The sequence below is a fragment of the Balaenoptera musculus genome, chromosome 10 (assembly GCF_009873245.2).
Source record: "Balaenoptera musculus isolate JJ_BM4_2016_0621 chromosome 10, mBalMus1.pri.v3, whole genome shotgun sequence".
NCBI classification, from domain to species: Eukaryota; Metazoa; Chordata; class Mammalia; order Artiodactyla; family Balaenopteridae; genus Balaenoptera; species Balaenoptera musculus.
The window spans coordinates 37842445-37864570 of NC_045794.1; the positions used below are offsets into that span (position 1 = coordinate 37842445).

Below are 22126 nucleotides of genomic sequence, written 5' to 3' on the forward strand. Positions count from 1 at the left end.
CAGTTATATGGTTCCAGGTAAGAAGTTAGAAAAGTGAGGGGCAGTGTTCACAGGGAGAGACCATGGAAGGTCATGGAAAACCAAGAGAGGGATGGAAATTTTAAAGAAAATCGAGTGTCAGGAAACTGGAAATCTCAGGGAGAAAAGGCAGGTGAAATGATCTGGTACTAATGAAAATCCCCTATCCCTACTCCAAGGGAATTATTAGGCCAGTTTCAAAAAGAGAGAGAATAAAGGAGAAAGAGAGAACCAGAGATGTCATTTTAACTGTAGGCAGTATCGTATAGTGAAACAAATTTTTCATCTTCATTCAGTGACAGGTTTAAACAGTTAAACCCAGCACTAAACAGTAAAATGTTTAAAAATCCATGTTGTAAAATCTATTTTTTCACAGTTAAGACAGAGACTAAAGATGCTCAGGAATTCAGCTCTGAGATCCAGAGGCAATAGGGAAGTCGCTGTCTGAGCATTCTGTCTCCCAGGCAACCCCCAACTCTACACGTTCTGGAACTGCTCTTAAACATTAAATAGGCTTCATTGAAGGCATATCTGGGAACTATAGACCATCATATGGAGGCCAAGTCTTGTAAAGACTGTGGCTTTATGGGTTACACTCTCACTGGCCCCGTCGGCCACCTCTTCTACCTGGACCTATCCTTTATCCTACCTGCTGGACCTATCCTTTATCCCACCTGCTCCAAGGATAGGATTTTGATTGGTCAACTGGATCTACCTGCATCTTCCTGACTAACCCAAACTCTTTGACCCACGGCTGCTTTATTTATTCCCACAGTTTGCTCTGCCTTGGAGCACCTCCTCGGCCTCTGTGTCCCCTCTCTTCCCCAGACATACATGTCATAGCACCAGAGTATTTTGTGGCATTTATTAAATTAAATGTCTGTCTTCCCTTACTAAATAAGGACTTTGGAAGCAGTAGCCACGCCTTAGTGATCTTTGTGTTCCCAGCATCTAACACAGTGGGGGATCTATTAAATGTTGGATGAATAAATAAATTTTCAAAGGCTAATCCCAAGGGAAACAGATCATGTTATAAATTCCTCAGCTGGAACCCATAGGAATCAGTGATGTTCCATGCAAAAGCCTTATAGGGATAGGAATCCAGAGTGTTGACCTCAGGTCTTCTTGGTCTATTAAAAAGTGTCGGACATACTGTGAGCCTAAAGACAAATATCCTTTGAACTAATCTGATTTATTTCTATGAAATTCTTTGCTTAGGTGTTGTGAGCTCTGTTTCTGATGTGCAAATTCTGCTTTCCTTAGAAATTGAAGGGGGCTTGAGACATGTCTTAGGTAGTTTCAAGACCAAACCACTTTTGAGAGTTAAGGACTTCCTTTTCTGACTGTGTACTAGAAAAGTTAGCAGTTAGAGGTGAGAGTGGCAGAGCCTTGCCGATAAGAACATAATATGGAAACTCATCATCCAAATTGAAACGTAAAACATAAGCAGTAGCCATCCATTTCCACTGAGCGGCTGGAATGGGCTGAGGAGGAAGGGATTTTGGATGAAAGTGAAAAGAAGTGCAGAGGACCATTGGAAACATACTCATTTTATATTTTCTCTCTAAAAATAGACTTGCTGCTGGTAAAATGGACTTTTTCTAGCCCTGGTTATACAATTGCTGGATTTAGATGCCAGATTCATGTTGCTTCTTATTGCAAAATGCCTCTGTGTTGCATTTTGCCTCGTTTTCATTTCTGCCATTTATTAGGTCACTGAACTTTCTCTCCGTGTTTACTCACAATATCAGAAAGACATGGGGGGAGACTTCACTTATCTTGGGACCTCACTCTGCTGTTCTTTTACATTTCTTCTTATATTTTGATCATTTTTATCTTCTCTTCTTTCTTCCACTTTATTGCTCACATCATTGGTTTCCTACCCAAGTCTGGAAGTGACCTTAAGAGGCTACCTAAGCAGAAGAGCATGCACTGTGTCTTCAGACTTTCAGACATGGGCTGCCACTACTCCATGGGGTGCCTTTGTGTGAGGTGGGAAAAGGCATCCCTTCATCTGGGCTGACGCAGCCCACACTCGGGTGCACGGCTTAGTGAGCACAGGACAGACTGATTTCAGGACCAACTCTATTATTCACTCGTGTGACATGAACAACCAGCCCTACCGGAAGGTGCAACCCTGTTCAGAAAAGAAGAGTCCACAGTCTTGCTTAAATAAAGCATTATAGCGACCATTATTCTCATGATGAAAATACTCTTCTTTAAAGTCCTCTTAAGGGATGAATAACCTTGGACACACACTTATTTCTTCAGTTTTCAGTAGTTTACAGGTCCTTAAACACGACTCAAGGTTACATCATGGCTTTCTGAGGCCAGTAGCATCAAATCCAAACACCACGATCTAATTTGCTAGGCCATCTCTTCTTTTTAGTGCTACGTCATCATCCCACATTTTGTCTTCATTTCAGCAAACAATTAATGAGCATGGACAATGCGTCAAACTCTTGAATCCCATCTTTTGTTCCTCTCCAGCGTGGCATTTTCACTTCAACTAGCCCTATGACAAAATAGGCATCCTTGAAATCTCCAGACAGAAGGCTCCTGAGCTGTTTGGCAAGCCCTGGGCGTAACTTTCTGCTGCTTCAGACCTGGAATCCGCAGAAGAGAACTCATGGGTCAGTTCCTCCAGCCCTGCCTGGCATTTCTCTTGGTCACCCTCACCCTCCTCCCCACAAACCCACACGCCCGCTTAAATACAATGTGCTCAGAATCCTGCTTGAAGTGCATAAGCACCGCACTTGAAGTGCACTCATTCAACGTCATTTGAGGGGATCTCTAGGTACAAACTCCACACAGAAAAACAATGGTAAGTCTTTATTCACACAGTAGTGTGTTATTTAGAAAACCCTTTCATATGCATTAGTCCTCTACACAGACTTGCCAATATTTGTCATCTGGTCTTTGCCCCAACGTGGAGGTTCTCAGCCTTTGTTGCACTTTAGAATCACCTGGGAGCTTTCATAAAGTGTGGAGACCTGGGCTCCCTGCTCCGGAAACAGAAACAGAATCTCTGAGGGTGGGAGCTGGGTGCAGGTTCCTTTGTTTGTTTGTTTAGTAACAGGTGATCTTTTTTTTTCCTATTTCTTTTAAAATTAATTAATTAATTTATTTATTTCTGGCTGTGTTGGGTCTTCGTTTCTGTGCGAGGGCTTTCTCTAGTTGCAGCGAGTGGGGGCCACTCTTCATCGCGGTGCACGTGCCTTTCACTGTCGTGGCCTCTCTTGTTGCGGAGCACAGGCTCCAGATGCGCAGGCTCAGTAGTTGTGGCTCACGGGCCCAGTTGATCCGCGGCATGTGGGATCTTCCCAGACCAGGGCTCGAACCCGTGTCCCCTGCACTGGCAGGCAGATTCTCAACCACTGCACCACCAGGGAAGCCCAGTACCAGGTGATCTTAATGAAAATCACTGCCTGCCTTTCTCTTTGCCAGTCTTTACCATTTTTAGAGCTCAGAATTATCCAGATACTATACAGAACACCCAGCATAGCACTGGTCAAAAAGATGATTCTTTTCTCTCCATACATCCTCATTAGCTCCCACCCAATACACCAACTGACTTTGTCTCCTCTGTGTGAACATATCCAACCTACCCCATATGACCATGGAATATCTATACATTATCATAGAATTATTGTTTTCTCTTTGCATGTAGATTGGTTTATTTAAACAAAATGGCAACTGTCTCAAAGATGGAGGCTATCTTTTCTATTCTTTGTCTCCTTCCATAGTGCTAGCAAAGAGCTTCTGAACCACAATAGACAGTAAACGGATGTTGATTACAAGTAGAACCTATCCCTTTTGCTTTCATTTTCCTTTGATATGAAAATCAAATAAGCTTCAGAGGATGGGGTTAGAGCGTTGAAATAAGAAAAATATGTAACCTGGAAAAAAAAACAAAAGCAAAACCAAGATGTCCGGTAAGAAAAAGTAGATTTATATGTACTGCAGATTTAGTACCTGTCAGAGTGGTTAATCCTTTTACATATGAGCTCATTCAAATGTTAAATGATTTCATTCAGAACTTCATTTGGGAAAAGTTGCTAAGTTTCCATGTTACACAAAAAGATCCAACACTCTCTCTAGAATCTCCAGTAGGAAAAGTAGGATGGATGAGTCCAGAGCTCTACTTTTATTTTGAGCATAAAATTGTTGCCTGGATCTTAGTCTAATCTCTGCTATTAACTAGCTGTGACCTTGATATGTCATTGAGTTCATCAGAGCTCTTTAGTCCCAGAGTTCTCCATAGTAATAATGTTAATCAAAATAGCCAATGTTGATGGAGTACTCGCTATGTACCAGGCACTGTACTGGGCATTCTTCAGGGATTACTTCACTTAACCCTCACAATCACTCCTTGGGATGGTTACTATTATTATCCCTAACTGAGGAAACAGAGGCTCTCGGAGATCAATTTGTCCAAGGTCACAGGGGAGATGCATTTTAGTGGAAACGTATTCATTCAAGCCTGGCTCAAATACCCATTCCCCTCTCCCCACATCTGTAAGCAGAGCACCTGATTCTGGGCTCCTCGAACACTTCAGGGAGGCTGATATTTTTGCGCTTATCACTTGCCCCTTTGTAGTGTGTTGATTGTTTTTGCATGTCTCTCCCAGCATACTGGACTTTGAATTCAGGGTTTAGCAATTAATATACTATCAGTATATGTGTCAAGTTAGTGGTATGAACTCTCATTTAGCTCTCACAACAACTTTGTAAGTAGAATTTTTCTTGTTTTTACAGATAAAGGCTGAGAGAGGTTAAGTAATTGGCTCAAGTTCACACAGAGCATAGAAACTGGAGTCAGGTTTTGACTCCAGACATCAGACTGTGCCTACTCTGTGCTGGCATCCCTGTCCACTCAGTTGTCCAAGCCAATCCAGAAACCAGTGTTAAGTTAACTCAACAAGGAGACCATTAAGACGGGTGGTGCCGGGCTTCCCCGGTGGCGCAGTGGTTAAGAACCCGCCTGCCAATTCAGGGGACACGGTTTGAGCCCTGTTCTGGGAAGATCCCACATGCCGCAGAGCAGCTAAGCCCGTGTGCCACAACTACTGAGCCTGCGCTCTAGGGCCTGCAAGCCACAACTACTGAGCCTGTGTGCCACAACTACTGAAGCCCGCACACCTAAAGCCTGTGCTCCACAACAAGAGAAGCCACTGCAATGAGAAGCCTGTGCACCGCAACAAAGAGTAGCCCCTGCTCACCACAACTAGAGAAAACCCGTGCACAACAACGAAGACCCAACACAGCCAAAAATAATAAATAAATAAAATAAATAAATTTATTAAAAAAAAAAAAAGACAGGTGGCACTAATGCCGTGGCAGCCTACGTAAGCAAACCCAAATCGAAATGCAAACCTAAGGACAACCAATCACAAACAGCCAACGAGGCTTTCAGCTATAGCCAACCAATAATTCCTTGCTTTGCTTCCACCTTCTTTGTATAAAGTCTCTCCCAGAGTTCCTGTTGGTGGAGGGCTCCTAACAACTTCTGATCTGGCGCTGCTCCATTCCAATTGGTTTTTGCTCAAAGAAACTAAAAAGTTTTAATATGCCTCAGTTTATCTTCTAACACCAAGGAAGCATCCTGTACAATACTTCTCGGCTCGTGATTCTCTCCCATCCCCCACTCCCCTCCAGTCGCTGTTCAGTCCATCACCTCGTCCCCGTCCCCTCCATCACCACCGCCTTCACTCACGTGGATTACTGCAATGGTTAGTGTAAAAGATTTGGAATTTTGGCTGACCTCCAAAACAAAAAGGTTAAAAATTATCGGTGACTTTCATAAATTGCAAGCATTTCTTATTATGTCCCTTAGAGACAAAGACATACTTCCGCACACTCAGCCCTGTGTAGCTTAAATCATGGTTCACTGGGAAGTTAGAATTGTGTTTTCACCTTGTGACATAAATTTCGGTATGAGGATCAACACACTTCTCCAATCCTGTAAATCATATGAAGTAGCTGGATAGTTTCCAAGATTCTAACCTCGTTTGCTGATTGCATTTACGAGTTTATTTCAGAGTCTGCCATTTGGGACCCAATTGTGATAATTGCACTTGTTTTCCTGAGTTGTTGTTTTTAACCCATTTCATTGCTCTTTCTCTCTGGGGCTGGGGCCTTGCCTTGCTCTTACCTTCACTAAGCTGCATTTCTGGTTTCCTGCCTTCCTACCTTGGGATTGAATATCATATGCTCCTGATATGCTATTGCTATGCTCTGTCACCTGTAGGGACACTTGGTCGTGTTGTGTTAAGACCCCATGCAGTACTGGCTGCCCACCCTTTGCTGCCAGCGTCCTTCAGAAAACTTCCTCTCATGCCCCTGAAACAGATCTGTCTCCCAACTGCCTGCCTCGTCTCGGGGTGGCCCTCTTTACAAGCACTGGAACTAGTTTAGACCCATAAATGTCCCTTTGATATCTACTTATTGCAAACACAAGAGAAACTTCTTCAGAGCAAAGGAAGTCAGTCATTTTTGGCAGTCGGCTCAGACTGTTTCAACAATAAAGCTTCTCCGAATATTAAGGTCTCCTGCTCATCTGGGAACAAAGTACTCTAGCTAATATTGTCAGATGACCTGCCAAAAAGAAAGGTCACTCTGGTAGGAGTTCCACATGCTATTTAAAGATCAGACAGTCCTTGGATGGGAAAGCAGCAGATATATGGCCAGGGTTTTAATGAGACAGAGAAAGGTACAATGTGGCAAAATTTGATAGTAAACGAAATTGTTCTCTTGAAAAATAACACTGTCCGTTTATTCTGTTTTGTAATTACATTTAAAGTTATTGTCTTCATTGGAGTATTGTGAATTATTTGTTAGCATTATGTATTTAACTTGTTAAGTGAAGACGTGTTCTTGAATGAGAGGAAAACAAACCTGTTTTAATCTTTTTGTAATAGTCTTAGGAATATTTCTAAAAGTTGGAGCTATGTCTCAAGGGAGAAAATGGAGATCATGAGAAAATGAAACAATCTCTCTCCATATTTATTATGTTTACCCTCAACTCCATCTAATAATTGATGCTTGTAAGGCTATTCCTTTTTTGCTCTACCAATCCTTCTTCTCCCTCTGATTGTTCTAAATTTGTTTAGAAATAGCGACTCCCCAAAACTAGAGTTGTCTGTTCCACTTTCTCCATTTTCCACTTCCTCACCTTTCATTGACTAGTTTTGTGTAGTTAAGCATTCATTTTTCACTTTATTATGTCCATGCAAATAGCATTCACAACTTAATGTTGTGTGCACTATAATCATGAGGTTTCTCTTTACCATTTGCTTTTTCCCTACAGTTAATAATTGCCTTTTCTTAAAAATTGCTTAGTTTTCCCTGTCTCCTAATTTCTCCCACATCTTCCAATATTCTATCAGTCCACTTTTCCATAAGATTAAAGTACATAATGCATCAATTCCAATTCCAAAATAAATGAATTCTTTTAAATTTGCAAGGGCTATGACATATAGCTCTATGTTATAAAATTTGAAAATCTTGACATTTTAGAAGTAGAGTGTTTATGAGTGTCCTTTTTAAAAAATATGTAGACCATTAAAAAATATTGATAAATCATACCATCTTCAAGCAGCGGCACTTCTCTGGGAGGCAGTAAAGCTTAGGGGCTGAGTGTCTGGTATTAGAGTGCCTAGCTTCAAATCCTGGCTCTGTGCTCACCTGCAACTAGAGACTCACCGTCTTGTGCCTCAGTTTCCTCATCCTTAAGATGGAGATAATAGTACCTACCACAATGATTCTTGGAGGTTTAACCTAGATAACATATACTTATCTATATACTATAGATAACTATGTTATATATATTATATATAATTATATATCTATATATCTATACTCTATAAAGTATATAAAGTATTATATACTTCATATAATGCCCGATGCACAGTAAACACTTAGTGAATGTTAGGTATTATTTAGCACAATAGCGAAGGAAAAAAACAATATTTAAAATACTGAAAGACTTTATCTAAAGCTTATGTATGAAAAATATGAACACAAAATTAAGAGTAAAGTAATAAGCTGGAATAAAAACATGTGCAGCATGTGTGACAGAACAAAAGGTAAACATTTCATATATCATAAGCCTTAGATAAAATAGAAAAACAGGCAAAGTACATAAATTCTGTGGCTTATAAAAGAAATAAAACTGGCTATATGGGGACTTCCCAGCGGTCCAGCGGTGAAGACTCTGTGCTTCCACTGCAGGGGGCATGGGTTCAATCCCTGGTCTGGACTCCAAGATCCCTCATGCTGTATGGTGCAGAAAAAAAAAAAAAGGCTATATGAAAACATATCTGCTTTCATTTATAATAAAAAGTGCATATTAAAATATAATGTATACAAAAAAAGAGAGAAGACAAATTGCTAATATCAGAAATGAAAGAAGGGTTATTACTACTGATCCCACAGATATTAAAAGAATAATAAAGGAGTGTTATCAACAACTCTATGCCCACAAATATGATAACTTGGATGAAATGGACCATTTCTTTGGAAGACACAATCTACAAAAACTCATACGTAGGAGGAATAGACAATCTGAAAAGCCTGTATCTATTATGGAAATTGAATTAGTAATTAATAATATTCTAAAACAGAAAGTACCAGGCCCAGATGGATTCACTGGTGAATTCTACCATACATTTAAGGAAGAAATGATACCAATTCTCTACAATCTCTTCCAGAAATAGAAGCTGAGGGAATACTTCCTAACTCATTCTATGAGTCCAGCATTACCCTAACAGCAAAACCAAACAAAAACATTAAAGAAAGGAAAACAAGCCAATGTCTCTCATAAACATAGATGTGAAAATTCTCAACAAAATATTAGCAAATCAAATCCAACAATGTATAAAAAGAATTATACACCATGATGAAGTAGGATTTACTCCAGGTACATGAGGCTGATTCAACATTTGAGAATCAATTAATGTAATTCATCACATCAACAGGCTAAAGGTGATCATATGATTATATCCATAAATGTAGAAAAAGCATTTGAAAAAATCCAATACCCGTTCATAATTCAAACAAACAAAAGAAACCTTAGCAGACAAGGAACAGAGGGTAACTTCCTCAACCTGATAAAGAATGTCTACAAAATACCTACATCTAACTTCATACTTAATAGAAACTAGATGCTTTCTCCCTAAGATTAGGAGCAAAGCAATGATGCCCCCTCTCACCTCTCCTTTCCAACACTGCACTGGAAGTCCTAACTAATGAAATAAGCTTAAAAGAAGAAGTAAAAGGTATACAGTTTGGGAAGAAAGAAATAAAACTGTCTTTGCTCACAAATAACATGACTGTTTGTGTAGAAAATCCCAAAGGAAGAACAAAAAACCTCCTGAAACTGATACATGATTGTAGACAGGTTGTAAGATACAGATGAATGATACCAAAGTAATTGCTTTCTTATATACCAACAAAGAACAATTGGAATTTGAAATTTAAAACACAACACCATCTACATTAACACCATTTACAAAAGAAAGAAAAAGAAATACTTAAGGAAAAAATCTCCAAAAATATATACAAGATCTAGCTGATGAAAATTACAAAATTCCGATGAAAGAAATAAAAGAAGATCTAAATCAATAGGGATGTATTCCATGGATAACAAGAGTCAATATTGTCAAGATATCAGTTCTTTCCAATTGGATCTATAGATTTAACTCAATTCTAATAAAAATACCAGCAAGTTATTTTGTGGCTATTGACAAATTGATTCTAAAGTTTACACGGAGGACCTTCCCTGGTGGTGCAGTGGTTAAGAATCCGCCTGCCAATGCAGGGGACATGGTCTGGGAAGATCCCTGGTGTGGGAAGATCCCACGTGCCGCGGAGCAACTAAGCCAGTGCGTAACAAATACTGAGCCTGCTCTCTAGAGCCTGCGAGCCACGACTACTGAGCCCATGCACAACAACCACTGAAGCCCATGCACCTAGACCCCGTGCTCCATAACAAGAGAAGCCACCACAGTGAGAAGCCTGCGCACCGCAACGAAGATTAGCCTTCGCTCACCGCAACTAGAGGAAGCCCGCACGCAGCAACAAAGACCCAACGCAGCCAAAAATAAGTAAAATAAATTTTTTAAAAAAGAAGTTTTTATGGAGAAGCAAAAGACCCAGAATAGCCAACACAATATTGAAGAAGAAGAACAAATTTGGAGCACTGCCACTATCTGACTTTAATTCTTACTGTAAAGCTATAGTGATGTGGAATTAGCAAAAGAATAGACAAATATATCAATGGCACAAAATAAATAGCTCAGAAATAGACCTACACAAATCTAATCAACTCATCTTTGACAAAGGAGCAAAGGCAATTCAGTGGAGAAGGGATAATCTTTTCAACAAATGGTGCTGGAAAAACTGGACATCCACAGGCAAAAAGAAAAGGAAAGGGCTTCCCTGGTGGCGCAGTGGTTGAGAATCTGCCTGCCAGTGCAGCAGACACGGGTTCGAGCCCTGGTCTGGGAAGATCCCACATGCCACGGAGCAACTGGGACCGTGAGCCACAACTACTCAGCCTGCGCATCTGGAGCCTGTGCTCCGCAACAAGAGAGGCCACGATAGTGAGAGGTCCGCGCGCCACGATGAAGAGTGGCCCCCGCTTGCCACAACTAGAGAAAGCCCTCGCACAGAAGCGAAGACCCAACACAGCCAAAAATAAATAAATTAATTAATTTAAAAAAAAAAAAGAAAAGGAAAGAAGGAATTGACACAGACCTTACATCTTTCACAAAAATTAACTCACAATGGATCACAGACCTAAATGTAAAATGCAAAACTAAAATTCTAAGAAGATATAAAAGGAGAAAATCTAGGTGATCTTGTGTTTGGCAATGAGTTTTTAGATTCAACATCAAAAGTGCAATCCATGAAAGAAAAATTAAGTGGAACTTCATTAAAATTTAAAACTTCTGCTCTACAAAAGACACTGTTAAATGAATGAAAAGACAAGCCATAGACTAGGAGAAAATATTTACAAAACACGTATCTGATTAAGAACTTATATCGAAAATGTACAAAGAATTCTCAAAACTCAACAATAAGAAAACAAACAACCTAACTTTAAAAATGGGCAAAAGATCTAACACCTTAACAAAGAAGCTATAGATGGCAAATAAGTATATGAAAAGATGCTCAACACCATATGTCATTAGGGAATGACAGACTAAAACAAAAATGAGACGCCTATTAGAATGGCCAAAATCCAAAACAATGACAATACCAAATGCTGGAGAGGATGTGGAGCTACAGGAACTTTCAGTCATTGCTGGTGGGAATGCAAAATGGTCCAGCCATTTCAGAACACAGTTTCTTACAAAGCTAAACTTACACTTATTGTACAATCCATTAATTGTACTCCTTGGTATTTACCCAAGTGAGTTGAAAATTATGGCCACAGGAAACCCTGCATTTCAATGTTTACAACAGCTCTATCATACTTTCCTGAACTTGGAAACAACCAAGATGTCCTTTAGTAGGTGAATGGATAAACAAACTGTGGTACATTTATAAAATGGAATAGTATTCAGTGATAAAATAAAATGAGTTATCAAGCCATGAAAAGACATGGATGAACCTTAAATGCATATTGCTAAATGGAAGAAGCCAACTAGAAAAGGCTATATACTGAATGATTACAGCTATATGGCATTCTGGAAAAGGCAAATTATAGAAATAATAAAAACAGTAACGGTTGCTAAGGCTTCTGGGGGAGGGGAAGATGAATAGGTACAGTACAGAGAATCTATAGGACAGTGAAACTATTCTGTATGATACTGTAATGGTGGATACATGATATGGTGAAACATGATAATACATGACACCATGAAACATAATGGATGCAAACAAACACTTGTCCAAACTCATAGAATATACAACACAGAGTGAACCCTAATGTAAAGTAAGGACTTTAGTTAAAATAATATATCAATATTGGTTCATCAGTTGTAGCAAATGTACCACACTAATGCAAAATTTAATAATAGGGGAATCTTTGGGGGTGAGAGGAACGTGTATGAGAACTCTATACTTAATAGTCTATTAATATATATTTTATATATCATTGTATATAATGATATAACATGTTTCACCCATGACATTTCAAAATTGTTTTTGTATTGCAATATCCACTGTTAGTGAGGATGAAATCTATTCTCCACTCAAGGCCTGAGTTATCCACTTTTTAAATTACATATGTATTTATACATATAGTGTAGGTGTGTGTGCGTGTGTGTATACCTTCTTTAAAACCTCTGTTTTTTTCTCAGTGTTCTCTACGAAAGAAAAAATTCATATTCGCTCCTATCCTTATAGAACCTAGAGCAGTACCTAGTCCATAGTAGATTTCCAGTAAATATTTGCTAAATCAATGTTGAATGATATGTTGAACGTAGATGACTAACTATCAGTGCACTAAAATGTGCTGTCATCTAGTTCATACGTACTTCTCCATCTTATTTCTAATGTTATAATGATAGGCATTGCCAAATGCCTTGCTGATACCTGGATACAATGTGCCTATAGCTTTCCCCTGCTGTGTCAGACCACTAATTCTAATCCATCTCAATTTGGCTTATTAGAGAGTGTGTGGAAAAAATAATAAGGACAGTTAAACAGTAAAGGGCCCATGAGACGTGGATTAAAAGGCACAGTTGTTCATTTAAATTCTATTTCCCCAGTGTTCTTAAAAACAAAGTAGAGATTTGTTTGAAGTTATTTGGAAGGCTCTTTGAAGTCCTAGACAGTATGGTTATTCATACTGCCCTAACAGTATTTTATTACCATTATTATTCCTTAACAAAAAAAGCACACATTTTTAAGTTCATCTTTGAGTAAAACTGAGCCTCTACCTGAAGACAGGCCACTGAGCTGTGCCCAACTGTGAAGAAATATTAAAATCCATTTAGATCAACTACAATATCAGCATATTGGTGTTACAAATATCCAATTATCTATATTTAAGCACCACAGATAAAATAAAAATAATGCCTAGAAGATTCTTATGTGGCAGTCAGGCTTTGAGAACTTGACTTCAATGAACTACAAAGACAAAGAAATGAGCATTCATTAAGAACTCTGTACTTCACAGAAGGGTTAAAATTTGCCATGACAGGGAGTTGCTACCCAATAGCACCATCTCACCTTCCATTCTTGGGTTGGTTATACTCTGAGAAGCGGTGCCAAAATTTGCCTATCAAGAAATTATGCTGCACTGCAGAAGTACATGAGTTTTCAGGCTATGCCAGCCTGGACGCTGCCTGGGAAACTGTCACTGGTTTCTACTACAACTAGAAGGGAAAGTGTTCCCAAGGCAAGAATGTTTTCAGAATTCTGTCTCTCTCTGGCCCCTCTATAGCTCCTGCAATCCCCACTGCTTCCCTGTCTTCTACCCACTTCTCCCATTTGATAGGATTCTATGTGGTTCCCCATTCCCAGATGTTTGCTCTAACTTGACTCCCTCACTGTCTAGATAGAAGTAAAAAAACCTGGATACTGGAGCCATATTCTCTAATGAAGCAATCTGCTAGAGCAGAGTGGCTCCTGCCCACTTAAATGGTACATGTGTTCTCCAGTTTGCCACAATCCCCACTATTCCCTAATGTCTCCAACACTGAGGCTGAGTATTAAGTTTTTATTTACCACTATACTTTCACTTCTGTTTTATCCTTATGGTAGAGAGGTATTTCTCTGTTCCCATATATAATATTTATCAGAAGTGGCAAAACACGAGATATGAGAGGTTTAAGAATTTTTTTTTTTTTAAATATAGTATAGTCATCCCTTGGTACGCACAGGCGATTGGTTCCAGGACCCCCAGAAGATACCAAAGTTCATGGATGCTCAAGTCCCTCATATAAAATGGCATATATTTGCATATAACCTATGCACATCTTCTTGTATATTTTAAATACTCCAGATTATTTACAATACCTAATACAATGCAAATGCAATGTAAATAGCTGCCAACACGTGGCAAATTCAAGTTTTACTTTTGGGGACTTTCAGGAATTTTTTTTTTTTTTTTTTTTTAATATTTTCAGTTCCCAGTTGGTTGAATCCACGGATGCAGACGGAACCTATGGAACCAGAGGGCCAGCTATACAAGTCTTAGAGTTAACAAAGACTACTCCTACATGTTTAATATGCAAAATGATTGTCCATACAACGAACAAACCCTGTTCCTGTACCCTCTTCCATCTCACGTCTAATCCCTACAGCCACGGGAGCTTGCAACTCCTGGTCTTGTTCTCAGGCGTCTGGGTGTTCCTGGAGTGTGTCTTAGGTTCTGGATTAGTCCCAGTTCTCGCTAGTTTCCTTAATCCCTCCACTGCCTACAGACCAGGATAGGCAGGTCAGACATCTAAAAGTAAAGGTTCTGGTGGCTCTAATTCTCCTCCTCATTTACATGCCTCCTTGTCCACGAATAAGCTGATTTCCACAGTTGAGCCATAATATTTCCTCCTAGTTTAGCATTAATGCTATATATTCGGTGATTCTTAGTGTAGAAGAATCTAAATGCCCTAGTTCAGTTACCTCCCTAATCATTTCGTCTCCTTGTAATTGAGGTTGTGTGTAGATTGTTATAACCAGCAATTCATTTAGCCAATAGTTTTTTTTTATGAAAATGAAGGAGAGGGAGGGAGAGGAGGAGGGAGCAGAGACAGGAAGAGGAACACAAACAGGGCTCAGTAAATGTGAACCATAACATGATCAATAGTTGGCATCAGGACTAGTGTGTTTTTTTGTTTTGTTTTTGTTTTTGTTTTTTTGGCCGTGCTGCACGGCATGTGGGATCTTAGCTCCCCGACCAGGGATCGAACCTGCACCCCCTGCAGTGGAAGCATGGCGTCTTAACCACTGGACCACCAGGGAAGTCCCAGGACTAGTGTGTTTTACTCTGAGTCCTCTCTCCTTGGTAATTCCTTCAGCCTACCGGAGACAAGGCAAAACTGTATTTCCATTTTCTGCACTCTCTCTTTATATTAATTAATTAATTTTAAAAATCCTAGGTTTTTAAAGGACCTGTTCTGTTGGAAAGGAAAGTGAAGAAACAGATCTGCGTGTAATCATCCGCCTTCCACTCTGCACCCCCAAATCTCAGCACACCTCTGGGGAATGGACTGCTTAGCCAGTGTCCCCCTCCATAAATAGATGGCTGTCTGAATGGCCAGGGGCTTTGATAGACTCATCCAGAAGAACTGGAGTCAGCTTCATTGGCATCCAGATAAAATGTCTCACTGCTCAGATTGGCAGGGGCATTGAATGGGATGTCCGCAGACAATCAGAGTACCAAAAGCTCATTAGGAGAAGGTGTAGCCCAAGGTGACCCTGGTGGTCTCTGGATGAGGATCTTCAGGGGAAAAAAAATCTTTTTAGGTCCTAAGAGACATCCCGTGGTACAACCACCAAGAAAAGGGACTTTAGCCCAAAAGTGACAGACGGAGGACTAAATTAGTTTAAATCTTTGTCCCCAGATGTAAAAGAAATGATTAGGAAATCTCAGTGTTGGCTTGAAAAAGTGTGTGGGATTGGTTGAGAGCCAGCCGGCAGCTGGGCTCATCTGGGAGCACAGGTAAGAGTTGAGACTCTGTAATTAGCTCCAGGAAAGAGGAAGACCTGAGCCATCTCCCCCCGAGCAGCCTGAGGCCACAGGGCCATGCCCTCCAGCTGACTGAGGCTGCAGCTCTCACCGAAGCCCTCTGACGGAAGTGCCATCTCTCTCCTGATAGGACGAGGGTGACCCAGCAGATCGGCAGGTGGCCAAGAGGAACTCCCAACGGCCCTCTTCTCCTCTGAGCACGGGTGACAGTGTGGTATGCCCCGGACCTCTCTTCCTTGCTCCTCTGGACTAAGCCCTGATGGGACAGGACAATAAGGAAATCGCCCTTTCATGACCCTGTGAGTATGCATTCCTCATCAGCAGACTCGGCCCCAAGGTAAAGGACTTGCTTCAGGCTGTTGAGCTGGGTCCTGGCCCCTGGCCATCAATGATACGTCTCCTGTTCTTAAGACATCCACCGAGAGAACTTATTCAGACAAAACATTTGGGGGCTTTTTCTATTTAGGACTTTCCCACTTAAAGAAATAAGAAGCTCCTCATCTAGTTTTGTTTGACAGCCTCAGCAGACGACAGGCAAAGTTTGCAGATTTTTCTTAGGCTACTTCCTCCTAAAATTTGTCTGTGGTTAATCACGCTCTGCAAGAGACAGTTTCTCCTTCAGCCTGGGGGCTAACATTCTGTGACTCCACCAAATGTCCAGGATTTCTGAGCCTGCTGTCACCAGACACAACCCCGAAACCCAAACAGTAACACTTTAGGTGATGGACTTGGGGAAGTCAGTTTAGCGCCAGGCTTTGTTCCCCAGAAGTTGTGAGTCAAAACAGTCTGCCTGACTTGGCCACAATATTTTAATTTCCATTTCCATCACCTTTCTTTTTTTTTTAACTTTCTATTTTATATTGGAGTATAGTTGATTAACAATATTGTGATAGTTCTAGGTGTACAGCAAAGTGATTCAGTTATATGTATACATGCATCTATTCTTTTTCAAATTCTTTTCCTATTTAGGTTGTTACATAATACAGAGCAGAGTTCCCTGTGCTGTACAGAAGGTCCTTGTTGGTTATCCATTTTAAATATAGCAGCATATACATGTCAATCCCAAACTCCCTAACTATCCCTTCCCCCCAACCCTTCCCCCCCGATAACCATAAGTTCATTCTCTAAGTCTGTGAGTCTGTTTCTGTTTTGTAAATAAGTTCATTTATATCATTTCTTTTTAGATTCTGCAAATAAGCAATATCACATAATATTTCTCTTTCTCTCTCTGACTTACTTCACTCAGTATGACAATCTCTAGGTCCATCCATGTTGCCACAAATGGCATTATTTCGTTCTTTTTAATGGCTGAGTAGTATTCTATTGCATATATGTGCCACATCTTCTTTATCCATTCCTCTGTCGATGTACATTTATGTTGCTCCCATGTCCTGGCTATTGTAAACAGTGCTGCAATGAACACTAGGGTGCATGTATCCTTTCAGACCATGTTTTTCTCTAGATATATGCCCAAGAATGGGATTGCAGGATCATATGGTAGCTCTATTCTTAGTTTTTTAAGGAACCTCCATACTGTTCTCCATAGTGGTTGTATCAATTTACATTCCCACCAACAGCGCAAGAGGGTTCCCTTTTCTCCACACCCTCTCCAGCATTTATTGTTTGTGGATTTCCATCACCTTTCTTGATGTGGCACCACTATAGGCATGTGAGTGGTGAGATGCCCGGTACTGAGGGTGGGCAGAGATCAGGGGCAGGGGGAGTTGGCTGGCTCTGGACCTTGCTACTTCCTAGCTGACTGGCCTGGGGCAACCCCTGACCTAAGAAATCCCTTCCCTCATTTCATCTTCCTCCTGGAGACAGGAACACTAACCTGGCATGGTGGTTTAAAAGGTAACAACTAATGGACACCTAATGTCTGGATGGAAATTAGACTCCTAATAAATGATGGCAATAATTATTATTGTTGACTTTGTAAAAAGAGTTAAAACACTTAAAGTGCTCAGAACAGTATACTTGATAAGTGTTTGTTATTATTTATTCTTGTGATCTAAAGGAACCCAGATGCCTTATCACTTTGGGATCTGCAGGCCTCACTGAGGTAATGCTATGTATTTGGCTAACATGCCTATTGAGAAAAGGCAGAAGGTTTGATATTTACAGAAAATTTTTCACACGATTTAGCAGGTTAAATTCAGCCTATGAAAGGGAAGTGAAATTGTGTGATCTGCGTCTTAGGAAGAACAAAGACTGCAGGTCAGAGAATGGGGTGGAGGAAGAAAATAATATACCTGGGAAGTTAAATTAAGAAGCCACAGCAGGACTGCAGATCTGAGCTGAGGTCAAGGCTGTAGGGAGAGAAGGGGACTTATCCAAGATGGTTCAGCAGGTAGAATCTACCCTACTCCAGGTGGATGAAGGCAAGGGAGGAATCACAGATGACCTTGTAATTTCTGTCGTGGGGCAATTAAGTAAATGTTGCCTTCACTTACTGAGAAGAAGAACAAGCTTGGGGAACAGGCTCATTAGTTTAGAACTGATTTTAAATTGGATCTTTGCATAGTTGCAGAGTTTATTCAACCAGCAACAAAGAGACATTTCTTTCTTCTTAGGAATTTTTGTCATGTATTTTAAAACTACTCCGTGATTTAACTAGCATGCATCTCCAAGAATAAAAGCATATATGGAACATAAACGCAATCAAAGTTTTTTGTTCTGATACCAGTATATGAGGTGACTGAGTCAACAATTATGCAACACTTAGAAATCATGACTAAGAAAATAGAATATCAACATATTCAAAGATTTACAGTCATAGGTTAATTAAACTGGTGAACACTAGATTCAGAGAAGTGGAAGTAATTTGTAGTTCTCCATCTTCATTTTTTTAAATGTATTTCAGAGATTCAACAACAAAATGTGTTAAGGAAAGGAATGTCCTAAAGGAGAAAGAAAGGAAGGCAATAAGAAATAACCAGTAACATTATTTTTGTAAATAATAATTTGGAAAAATATTTAAAAGCCTACTATTTTACTGGTAGAATGGAATAGTGATACACATTTGATCTATAAAATAAATGATGCCATTTGGGGCAATCATTATCTTTATAAAGCAAATGTCCTTCTGAAGAGGGTCTGACCAGAAGCCACTTTTCACAATGCTATTTTCAGTCATATTCATATCTTCAGTAAGATTTTTCAAATCCTTTTTCAGTGATAGAAGTGATGCCCTAACATAAGGCTGTAACTGCATTTCCAACATTGAATTACAATCATCTGCTTCTGTGTTTCTCCCTGACTGACTGGGAACTCTTGAACACAAAGACTGTATCTTACTCAGCCTCGTACCCTGGTGTCAGGCACTGTGCCTGGCTCTGGAAGCACTCAGTGAGATTTACCTAACAAAAAAAGAAAGGAAGAGTAGCATGCATCAAAAATATTAAGCAATTTCTACCTTCCAGGACAAGACGACTTCAAGTTCAGGACTTCTACAGTAAATAATGTTTAAAATATTAGAACTTTTCTCTATAAATGTGGTATGACCAAGTTTCAGATAGCTTTGAAAATAAAGGAAATTATTGCATCCATAATCCTCCCATGCAAATGGATGAAGGGTTAGCATTTTGGTTTTAGCAAAGAATAATGCTACCACTGTTAGAATTAATGTATAATGCCACTTAAAAGCATGCATTTAAAAAAAAATACACCCAGTTTTATTTTATTGAAGTATAGTTGATTTTAAATGTTGTGATAATTTCTGCTGTACAGCAGAGGGATTCAGTTATACATATATACATATACATTCTTTTTCATATTCTTTTCCATTATGGTTTATCACAGGACATTGAATATAGCTCCCTGTGCTATACAGTAGGACCTTGTTGTTTTTCCATTTTGTATATAATAGTTTGCATCTGCTAACCCCAAACTCCCACTCCATTCCTCCCCCTCCCTCCCTCCCCCCTGCAACCACAAGTCTGTTCTCTATGTCTGTGAATCTGTTTCTATTTAATAGATAAGTTCATTTGTGTCATATTTTAGATTCCACATATAAATGATATATGATATTTGTCTTTGTCTGACTTACTTCACTTAGTATGATAATCTCTAGGTCCATCCATGTTGCTGCAAATGGCATTATTTCGTTCTTTTTATGGCTGAGTAGTATTCCATTGTACACATGTACGACATCTTCTTTATCCATTCATCTGTCGATGGACACTTAGGTTGTTTCCATGTCTTGGCTGTTGTGAAAAGTGCTGCTGTGAACATTGGGGTGCTTGTATCTTTTTGAATTATAGTTTTGTCCAGATATATGCCCAGGAGTGGGATTGCTGGATCATATGGTAGCTCTATTTTTAGTTTTTTAAGGAACCTCCATACTGTTTTCCGTAGTGGCTGCATCAGCTTACATTCCCAAAATATCCATATTTTTAAAACCTGACAGGGTTGTGAATAGCCCCCTCCAATATGACAAGTTGAGAAGTAAAAGGCATTTTAAAGAGGAATTTTTCAAACACAGATCATGAATGTAAAAGGTAAAGGGAGATCCTTTGCCAGCTTTTCTTGGTGAGAGAAAAATGATGCTCCCAGCGTTTTGCAGGTCTAGGATGGAGCTTCTTTGTTTGCATAGTTTATGCCAACATAGATTGTGTATAGGAAATTTGTTGTCACTAATAAATAGCTAAGTCAACTGACCCTTAACATAAAACATCTCAAATAGAGTGTCTTCGAGCACTGGCCTGGGGTTGGACAAAGCTGTGTTCTTACAGATATGGTGAACAGGTGAATTTTAGAGAACTGGATGTTCAATGTTATTCAGCCTGAAAAAAAGAAGGAAATCCTGTCACCTCCATCAACATGGATGAACCTTGGGGCCATTATATTAAGTGAAATGAGCCAGACACAAAAAGACAAATACTTGTGATTCCACTTTTGTGAGGTGTCTATAGCAGCCAAATTCACAGAAACAGAAAAGTAGAATGGTGGTTCCCAGGGGGTGTGGAGAGCAGCAAAAGGAGAGTTATTGTTCAATGGATAGAGTTTTTCAGATTTGTAAGATGAAATGGTCTGTTTCACAACAGTGTGAATGTACTTAACATTGCTGAACTGCCCACTTGCAAATGGTTAAGATGGTAAGAGAGAGGGAGAGAGAGAGAGAGAGAGAGAGACTGGAATCAGAAAACTAAGCCAGTAGTCTGGAGTCTTCTAATAAAACGTAATATTATTTAGAGGTGAGGGACATTGCTAAATAATTCAGGGCCCAATTCTCCTAGGGTATTAAATTATTCTTCGTGAAAAAGGTTTACAAACTTTTATTTTTCCTGAATTTCCTGAAATTCATGAACCGTGGCTCTGGGACTATGGGACCAAGATTCAGGAGGCCTGGTCCTTGGTTCAAGCTCGGTAGTTAGCCATTGAAAGTCTATTTTTATACTGCTAAATTAGTAAGATAATTTAGTAATTATTTTATATTACTAAAGCATGGTTGTATGTATACTAACTCCTAGAATAAATTGAACATTGACCAAGTGCCAAGCACTCTGCTTAGCACTTGGCCTGTTCAATCTCCACAAGTGGAATTGGACCAGAGAGCTTAAGTAACTTTCCCAAAGTCACTCAGCTTGCAGGCTACAAACTTTGGACTCTGAACTCGTTTCTTCTGCCTGCATAGGCCGTGCTCGGAACCATGAAGCTACACTGGAGCAGAATAGAGAAGTCACATGAAACATAAAAATTCTAAGAAAGTTTGCAGAAAAGTTAAAGCAATTCTGACAGAATGAGGTCTCTATAAATTCCGTTCCTCCGAAATTGAGTTATTTGTAGTGAGGTGGATGGACCTAGAGTCAGTCATACAGAGTGAAGTAAGTCAGAAAGAGAAAAACAAATACCGTATGCTGACACATATATATGGAATCTAAAAAAAAAAAAGAAAAAAAAAAGTGGTTCTGAAGAACCTAGGGGCAGGACAGGAATAAAGACGCAGATGTAGAGAATGGACTTGAGGACACGGGGAGGGGGAAGGGTAAGCTGGGACGAAGTGAGAGAGTGTCATGGACATATATACACTACCAAACGTAAAACAGATAGCTAGTGGGAAGCAGCCGCACAGCACAGGGAGATCAGCTCGGTGCTTTGTGACCACCTGGAGGGGTGGGATAGGGAGGGTGGGAGGGAGACACAAGAGGGAGGAGATATGGGATATATGTATACGTATAGCTGATTCACTTTGTTATACAGCAGAAACTAACACACCATTATAGAGCAATTATACTCCAATAAAGATGTTAAAAAAAATTTAATAAATAAACAAATAAATAAATAAATAAATTCCGTTCCTCTCATTCCATCCATCCTGGTGAAACCACGACCTGGGCTCTTGCCAGCCTGTAACCTCCCAAACTCTAGCAACTCTAGCCTTGCTCCTGTACAACACAGAAGTTTGCATATACCGAATTAGTGCAGAATTGAGTCCAGTTACTAAATTCAGCTCATGAGAAGTTTTGA

The 22126-nt window shown here is 39.8% G+C and overlaps 1 protein-coding gene across 3 annotated transcripts in view; it reads left to right on the forward strand.

The window, feature by feature from the left end:
- The window catches only part of PCED1B (PC-esterase domain containing 1B), a 146058-nt gene that overhangs the window by 104692 nt on the left and 19240 nt on the right, over nt 1-22126 (forward strand). Inside the window, exon 1 of one of the 3 annotated variants that reach the window (XM_036867296.1) lies at nt 2794-2842. The exons of 1 other annotated variant lie outside the window; for it this stretch is intronic. The gene's annotated coding sequence lies outside the window, so the exon portion shown is untranslated. Of the gene's footprint in view, nt 1-2793; nt 2843-15875; nt 15958-22126 lie in introns of those variants that run through there. One more of the 3 variants, XM_036867295.1, reaches the window with a different exon arrangement.